Here is a 9,428-nt window from a genome sequence, read left to right on the forward strand (position 1 = left end):
TGATTAGTGACTCTGATGTAATACAAATGAAATAAAGTCAAATGAAATAAAGTGAAGTGTCTACGTTTATATTATGTATATATAATAAATAAATAATTGATAAATAAATAAAGTGTCTAAGTTTATGAGTATTTATATAAATGTGTGTTACCTCTAAAAGGACCAAATCGTTATCCAGAATAAATTGGATGTTCAATATCATGGAGAAGATGAAATAAAATATCATGGAAACAGAAGAAGGATGTTTAAAGGTAAGTACCGGGGGGGGGGATCGTAGATTATGGCGTCGGCGTCGTTTTAAACTTGGCCCCCCCCGCGTCGGCGGGGGGGGGGTTGGCGTTTTAAACTTCGCCCAAGGCGGCGTTAAGTCTTCGGCCGGCCCTGAGCAAAATGCTACCTGTACTTATTGCTCCATAACGTGCAGAAAAAAGCAAAAAGACATTGAGTATTTCTAAACTCAGGGCAAATAGTAGTAGAATCTATTTAGTAGTTTTTTTCATTAGCTTTTTTGGATGAGTAAAAGATTTTTTGGGTGAAGTCAGAAAATGGGGGATTTTTTTACATTTTTCATCATATCATATTTTATTATTTTTTTTATGGGAAATTAGATAATATGATCAAAACTGTGGTATCTGAAGAAAGCCCTTCTTGCCCTGAAAAAAACAATATATACCGTATTTGCTCGATTATAAGACGACCCTGATTATAAGACGACCCTAAAGGAAAAAAGTTTTACCAGTAAATGTTAATTCATGTGAACTATTTTTTTTTTAATAAAAGCTATGATTGAGAAAAATATTTTTTTTGTTTTTATTTCCTTGTATTTTCCAACCTGTACCCCAGTTACGCACATCTGCCCCCAGGCTTGCCACACCAATATGGCACTGTGGCCCATGATATGCCTTTTAACCCTCTATATGCCACTGTGCCCCATGGTATGCCTTTTGACCCCCTATGTGCCACTCTGCCTCCAGAAATGACTTATACCCCTATATCCCATTCTGGCATTTAGGGGGTTAAAATGCATATTATGGGGCAGATTGGCATATAGGGAGGTATAAGGCATTCCAGGAGGCAGAGTGGCATTAAGGGAGTTAAAAGGCATTGTATAGAGCACTCTGCCTCTAGAAATGCCTTATACCCCTTAATGCCACTCTGGCATTTAGGGGGTTAAAAGGCATATTATGCGGTAGAGTGGCATATAGGGAGGTATAAGGCATTTCAGGAGGCAGAGTGCTCTATTAAATGCCCCCTTAACGGCACTCTGCCTCCTGAAATGCCTTATACCTCCTATATGCCACTCTGACCCATAATATGCCTTTAAACCCCCTAAGTGCCAGAGTGGCATATAGGGGTATAAGGCATTCCAGAAATGCCCTATGCCCCCATTTAACACACACACACACTTATCGGCGCTTTCAATTTCCTGCTGTATTGCCGGGGCAGCCGGTTGACGTCTCCTTCCGCGGCAGCCGGAAGGAGGTGGAGTTGGCAGCGGGGGTTTGTCTGCGTCCGTCACACATACCTTCCCCGGCTGTCCGAGATCAGAGTTCCCTGCACCGATGCGGGGAACTCTGATCTCTGACAGTCGGGGAAGGTATGCGCGACGGACGCAGACAACCCCCGCTGCTAGCCACACCTCCTTCCGGCTGCAGCAGACGTTGTCTACGCGGATCGCGTAGACGTCAACCCGCTGCCCCGGCAATACAGCAGGAAGCACCGGTAAGTGTGTGTGTGGGGGTGTTAAATGGGGGGGGGAGACAGGAGGATCCAGAGACTCCTCCCCTACAATCTCCAGTCTATGGGAGATTGTGTCCCAGCTGCCAGAGGCAGCTTCAGGGACAGGGAGACAGGGTTCTTTGGTCTCCACATGAGTGTGGAGACCAGCCCCCCTACCCCCCCCTTCCTCAATTAACCCCTTCAATGCTGCGATTGTGTATGACCCCCCATCGCAGCATTGCAGGGGTTAATATTAGTCCCCACAAGCTTGTGGGGACTAAATATCAGTCAATGCTGTGCTTCAATGGAGCATCAGCATTGAAAGAGTAAAAAAAAATTAAAAAAAATAATAATAAAAAATAAAAAAATAACAGCACTGACCTGAAAGTCCAGGGTGCTTCCAGGTCAAATGCTGGGCTGGGCTGATCAGATCGCTCCTGGCCAATAGGAGTGGTCGGATCATTATGGCAGCCCACGGATGACCCTGCTCTACAAAGAGAGAGGGGTCATCTAGGTTAATTATGAAAAAACACAAATTATTAATAAATAAAAAAAATCATATTACCTGATCACTTGTCGGTGACATTTTAAGTCGCTGATTATTGATCGGTCTCCCTGATTGATGTCAGCGGCCTAAACCTGTCACTTACAAGTAATCTGATAAAAAAAAATATTTAAAAAAAAAATGTAAATGCACATGTTCCAGTTTTGCCCACATAGCTTCCTCAAAAAATGCATGAACCATGCATGTGAGGCCTTGTTGGAACCGAGGGATGTTGGTGAACAAAATGTGATGTTTTCTTCCACTGTTGCACTTATGCTGTGCAAGAAATTCAGTGCAACATTGAAATGTATGCGTTAAAAATGCAATAAAATAATTTCCCTGTGAAGTTTGGCAGACATCAGTGAAGAAATGGCTGGCTGAAAACTGTCAAAACTACCCTAGTTGAACACCTTGACTCGTCTACTGTTCATAAATTTATACTTTTATGGGGTAATTTACAGTGGGGGGCTTCCAAAATGTCCCAAATGGGATATGGGCTCAGCAAACCAATTTCTGAAAATTCCAAATTTGAAAACTGAAATGCGCATGTTCCAGTTTTGCCCTCATAGCTTCCTCAAAAAATGCATGAACCATGCATGTGAGGCCTTGTTGGAACCGAGGGATGTTGGTGAACACAATTTGGTGTTTTTTTCTGCAGTTGCACATATTCTATACAAAATATATAATATATATATATATTAATATATATATTTTATATATTTAAAATATATTTATATATTATAAAATAAATATAAAATCTAAAGCAACATTGCAACATATGCAAAAAAAAAACAAAAAAATATAATACCTCAAAATTTGGCAGCAATTGGCGATAAAATCCCTGTTTGAAAAGTGTCAAAATGACCCTAGTTATACACCTTGACTTATCTACTGTTCATAAACATATAAGTTTGGGGGGATAATCAGTATCTGTGACAACTATTGCAGTTATTAGACTACCATGCCAAATTTGAAAAAAATTACATTTCAAAAACGTGATGCATGCCTTGCAGTATTTGCCCTATACTGGTCAAAGTAGATAAAAATCCTGGCCATGTTGGGTGGTTTCCAAATCAGGACAACTTAATGAATATATTTGGGATAATTTGTTCCCATTGGTTCAATGTGTGTACAATTTGTATGTATACAAAACTGTAAAAAATGCGTTTTTTTCATTTTTTCCCCACTTTTTCCAGTTTATTTCAAACAAAACAATGTACTACCCAGCTTAATATAAAAGCCCTACTTGTGCTGAAAAAAAAACAATATATGATTTGTGTGGGTGCACCAATTGAGAAGAGAGAAATTACAGTTGAAGAAAGACATGGCAAAAACACAAAAACGGCTCCGGTCCTTTAGCAACACGTTAGTATCAAAATCCCAGTCCTGAAGGGGTTAAAACCTAGTTTGAGAAACACCGTGTTTGGGTTCTTGTAGCTTTTATTATTATGTCAGTAAAATAAGAAGGTGAATAGAGAGAGGCCATTGCAATAAAGAGATGAAAGTGTAAATTGTACGTTTTTTATTACATTATTTTAAATTGAAAAAAAATTGCATTTTTTTATCCGATTAATAGAAAATATAATCGGCCAACGAATCGATTATTAAAATAATCGTTAGTTGCAGCCCTACTTAAATGCTTACACTTTATGCTTGTATGTCAACAATGAGCTAAAGCCAAATATTAGCCCCTTAATGACAAGACTGTTTCTTACTCGTAGTACATTTTGGGACAATGGCTCTTTTAAAATTTTTCAGTGTTGCTGGTTATTTGTAATTTTCTTCTTTCTCATTTTGTGCACCCACACATGTTATATATTGTTTTTCAGGACAAACAGGGCTTTCTTTAGATACCATTATTTTTATCATATCTAATTTACTATAAAAAAAATGATAAAATATGGTGATTTTTTATTAAGAAATTACTTTTTCCTCATCTGCAAAAACTAATGAAAAAACCTGCTAAATAGCTTCTATTTTTCCTGAGTTTAAAAATACCCAATGTTTTGGGGGGGGTTTTCTGCTTTTTTTTGCACATTATGGGGCAATAAGTACCAGTAGCGTTTTTACCCCACGAAACTATATGTTTTTAAAAACTAGACACCCCAAAGGTATTTCAAATGCTGGTATTTTAACCATTTCCATCAGCCTGTCAAACTTTATGGTAGTAAAAAATATTGTATTTTCTTGACACACACTCCAGGTATAAATTTACCGCACCTGGTATGTGTCACTGCCAAACACCCCAATATGTGTTCCACAACATCTCCTGAGCGCAGTGATGCCCCACACGCATGGGTGTGTTGGGTTATTTGAGAGGTAAAAGGCCACCTTTGTGAGGTGTGCATTTTTCAAATTGGAATTTTGACATGTTAAAAAGTCTGCCCACATATCCTATTTCGGGTATCTTAGAGGCCAATACAATTTACATCATCAAACCATATATTTTTAAAAAGCAGACACCTCAAGGTATTTGAAATGATGGTATTTTAACCCTTTCCACACACTAATTTTACCACCAGCCTTTGTCAAACTTTATGGTAGTATGAATTTACCACTCCTGGTATATGTCACTGTCAAACAACAACACCCCAATATGTGTTCAGCAGCATCTCCTGAGTACAGTGATACCCCACATGCATGGGTTTGTTGGGTTATTTGGGAGGTAAAAGGCCACCTTTGTGAGGTGTGTATTTTTTATATATATAACATCTGTCTATTTAAAATTGCTCCATTGATTTTAGACATAGCCATTACATACATAATTTTAATATTTATTTTGTACTTCTGGACACTATATCACACAGGGGGCATGCTCTTATGGTCATTGTCTACACACCTTTGAGATTTAAAGATTCATCTGAAAGTTGAATTTATTTATTTTAGTTCATCTTGCTTTGGAGAAGAACCATAGATTCACAACATTATCCTCTATTAGTTGGTGATATCAGAGATCTTTTCTATGTGAAGTAAAGAGACCAATGCAAAACAGCATTTTAACTTTTTTTTTTTTGGTTGTTCCGCTGCTCCGTCTTCTATTCTTATGCCCGAGCGTATTATCTGCCGGTACGTTGTGGGGAAGATGAGGGATGGCAGACGTAGGATGTGTAATGTGAGTCAAACGTAAGAAACCACTCCCCCCTCATGCCTGGTCTCAACACAGGAATAACTTTATTATTATTGATAAACACAAACGGAGACACAGATTCGACAGATCCTCTGGGTGATAGAACTGACAACACTGAACAAACACAATCTCGGAGTGACAGCACGGCAGGACATGATGACGTAAGGACATTATACAGAACACTACAAAAACGGAACAGCAATACGAAGACACACAGACTCTGCAGAACTTCATTGGATTTTATTTTTGTATTTAGACATTTTAAACATTTTCTCCTGGGGAAGCCAATATATTTGTTTTGTGAAACGCGTTGAGATATCGAAGAAATAGCAGACGTTTACCACCTTTCAGATTCAGTTGGGATGTTTCCCGGTTATGCCAACCTTTTTGTAAGTTTTCTTGCTTTTATATTAAAGACATATAAGAAGATACTGCACCATTTTGGGTTTCCATCTGTTTTATAGATTTTAAAGGAAGTAATAAAAACACTTTGCCACCGTTTACCTTGATGAACCGCTTATGTTGTTTTACTTGTGAGTGCAACCTTATCACACACATACTATTAGTATTTGAATATATTACACTATTGTGTTTTATCATTTTTTCCCCCATATGTTCATGCGCCCCATTGTTGATGTAATGGTTGAATGCAGTACCTGCATTCAACCTGCCGGAGGAGCTTGTTGTTGACGCCATCTTGTGAGTGGCAACGTCATTTATATGATGGCGCTTGTGGTTGCTCTACATAGCAATCACAAGGCTATCGGGGTAGGGGGGTTGTGTTGCTACATGCCTCGATATTGAGACCTGTCAGCAACACCGTTTATGCTTAGGAAGCGATTCTGATCGCTTCCTAAGCCGCCGATCGCAGTGTTATTACATTGCACTGCACAGGCTTTGTCGTTAAGGGGTTAAGCAAGTTGAATGTGACAAGGGAAATGTGGAAGCTTTATGGGTAGATATCAGCGTGGGGTAAAAAAAAAAAAAAAGGAAATCAGCACCACCTAATGTTAATACTCATGAGGAAGTACAGCTGTTAAAACAAATTGAGAGAGCTACACATCTGGATAACATGTTAATTATTGGAGATTTTAATTGCCCAGATACAAATTGGGACAGATGGACTAGTAGTTCTGCAAGGGGATTCAGGTTTTTTAACCTGTTAAATGACACCATGTCACAACTAGTACAAGCATCAACTAGAAAGGATTCTTGTCTGGATCTTGTTATAACAAACGATGCTGATCTATTGTCAAACATTCAAGTAGGGGAGCACTTGGGTAAAAGTGATCGCAATATGGTGTCTTTTGAAACAAACACAAAAAATAAATTGCACATGGGAAATACTAAAACATATAATTTTAAAAAGGCCAATTTCAATAAGATAGAGGCAGCTTTACAACATATTGACTGGCATAAACTCTTTAGTGAAAAAATCTTTATCTTTAAACACATATTAGAAAGGTACACTTCTCAGTATGTACCACTGGGTAATCAATATAAAAGAAACAGATTGTAACCAATGTGGCTTAGTGGGAAAGTAAACCAAGAAATTAAAAATAAGAAAATGGCTTTTAATGTATTTAAATCAGACAAATCAGAGGCATCCTATATAAGATAAGATAGGCCTCCTATATAAGATAAGATAAGGAAGCCGATAATGCATGCAAAAAGGTGATTAGATGGGCTAAAGCCAAAGAGAGCAAAACAAACCCAAAAAATTATTTAAGTACATACATTTTAAAAAACAAAAAATGAATAAAACAGGAAAAGCAGAAACTTTAAATAACTTTTTCCTCAGTATATATTAAGGATGAACCTATGGCAATGGATATTCAAATGATTACTGCAAAAAGTTGCAGACAGATTGTGATTGGATGACTCAGGACAAGGTACTAAAGCAACTAAAGAAAGTTAATGTCAACAAAGCTCCTGGGCCTGACGGTGTTCACCCACGAGTACTTAAGGAGCTAAGCGTGGAAATAAGTGAACCTCTGTTTTTAATCTTCCAAGATTTTCTTTCAGGAATTGTACCAGGATTGGAGGAAGGCAGATGTGGTTCCTGTGACGGAAGCCTCCATCACTGGGACCACTGGAGAGGCCTGACGGCCAGCCTCCTCCCTATTGACTATGGGCCCTGGGTTTGTAAAGACTTCTGTGGCTACCCCCAGCAGTATCATCTCATCACTGGCTGAGGGGATTATCTCCAGCAGACAGCCAGGATCTGCCACCAGGGAGTGACCACCATTCTTTCAGTTTAATGTTGTATAAATCAGTCCCCCCCCCCCTATTGTATTGTTAATCTCGTTACTGCCCCTGTTGTTTCTGGGAGGCAGATTAAGGGGGCGGTTTGTGTCCCAATATCTTGTTTTATGTTAATGTGTGTTGTGCTGGATATATCCAGCCCTGTGTGTGAGAAATAAATCAGTCTTCGTTTGGTTTTACCCTACACTGAGTCTCGGCTAGGGACTGGGGAACCCGGGAAAGTGTGGTGTCAAGACAGCGGAGGTAGCCAGCTCCGTGACAGTTCCTGAATATAAAAGGGTTCAAACTCTCTGACTGGAATATATATAGACCTGTGAGCTTAACTTCTGTGTCTGGGAAAGTATTTGAAGGGTTATTAACGGATACTATTCAGGAATTATATATATTATATATAATAACGGTGTTATTAGCAAAAATCAGCATGGTTTTATGAAACATAGCTCATGTCAACATAACTAAATTGCATTCTACGAAGAAGTTAGTAGAAGTGTAGATCAAGGTGTTGCAGCGAATGTAATCTTATTGGATTTTGCCAAGGCGTTTGACACGGTTCCACACAATAGGTTAGTATTCAAACTGAAAGACAGTGGTCTAGATGGAAATTCTTGTTGTGTAAAACATTGGCTTGGTGATAGAGTACAGAGAGTTGTCCTAAACAGTAATTTTTCAAGCTGGACAAAAGTGGTAAGTGGTGTCCCTCAGGGTTCTGTTCTGGGACCAGTTTTATTAAACATATTTATAAATGATCTTGAAACAGGCATTGAAAGTCATGTTTCCGTGTTTGCAGATGACACTAAACTAAAGTAATACAATGTGAGCAGGCTATTACTTTGTTGCGGGGGGATTTAGATAGACTGGGGGACTGGGCACACAAATGCCAGATGAAATTTAATGTAAATAAATGCAAAGTTATGCACTTCGGGGTAAGGAATACAGAAGCAGCTTACACCATAAATGGTAGTGAATTACGGATAACAACAAATAAGAAGGATTTGGGAATTGTTATAGACAACAAACTAAGAAACAATGTGCAGTCAGTCAGCAGTTGCTAAAGCCAGTAAGGTAATGTCATGTATAAAAAGGGGCATTGATAGGCAAGATAAAAATATGATTTTACCTCTTTATAGATCAATGGAAAGACCACACCTTGAATATGCTGTGCAATTTTGGTCACCTATTCTAAAGAAGGATATTATAGTACTGCAAAAGGTGCAGAGCCAGGCTACAAAATTAATAAAAGGAATGGAACACTTCAGTTGTGTTTAGCTTGGAAAAACAGCGCCTCAGGGGGATATAATAGCATTATATAAATACTTCCAAAACAAACCATTGTCTGGAAACCTATTCATGAACAGGACTATGCATAGGACACGTGGTCACGCATTTAGATTTAGTCTAAGGCAAAGAAAAGGGTTTTTTACATTAAGGACAATAAGGATGTGGAATTCTCTGCCTGCAGACATAGTTTAATCAGAGTCTGTACAGACATTTAAAACAGTAACTGGATGGATACTTTCAAAAACATAATATTCAGGGATATCCTTTTTAAATTATGGAGAAACTGCTTCTTGATCCAAGGAGAGATCTAACTGCCAGTCTGGGGTCAAGAAGGAATTTTTCCCCCCGAGTTTGTTGCAAAATTGAAAAGCGCCACAAACTGGATTTTGTTGGATCAACAACAATTAACAGATATGGGAAAGGCTGAACTTGATGGACGCATGTCTTCCCCCCCCCCCAACCTATGTAACTATTACGCATCAGTGAGCCCCTTTT

At 38.7% G+C, this 9,428-nt stretch overlaps 1 protein-coding gene across 1 annotated transcript in view; it reads left to right on the forward strand.

Annotated features, from left to right (window-relative positions):
* Positions 1-9,428, forward strand: part of CLPTM1L (CLPTM1 like) — a 168,281-nt gene that overhangs the window by 143,394 nt on the left and 15,459 nt on the right. The gene's annotated exons all lie outside the window — the stretch shown is intronic.

Source organism: Spea bombifrons, chromosome 5, assembly GCF_027358695.1.
Source record: "Spea bombifrons isolate aSpeBom1 chromosome 5, aSpeBom1.2.pri, whole genome shotgun sequence".
Classification (NCBI taxonomy): Eukaryota; Metazoa; Chordata; class Amphibia; order Anura; family Pelobatidae; genus Spea; species Spea bombifrons.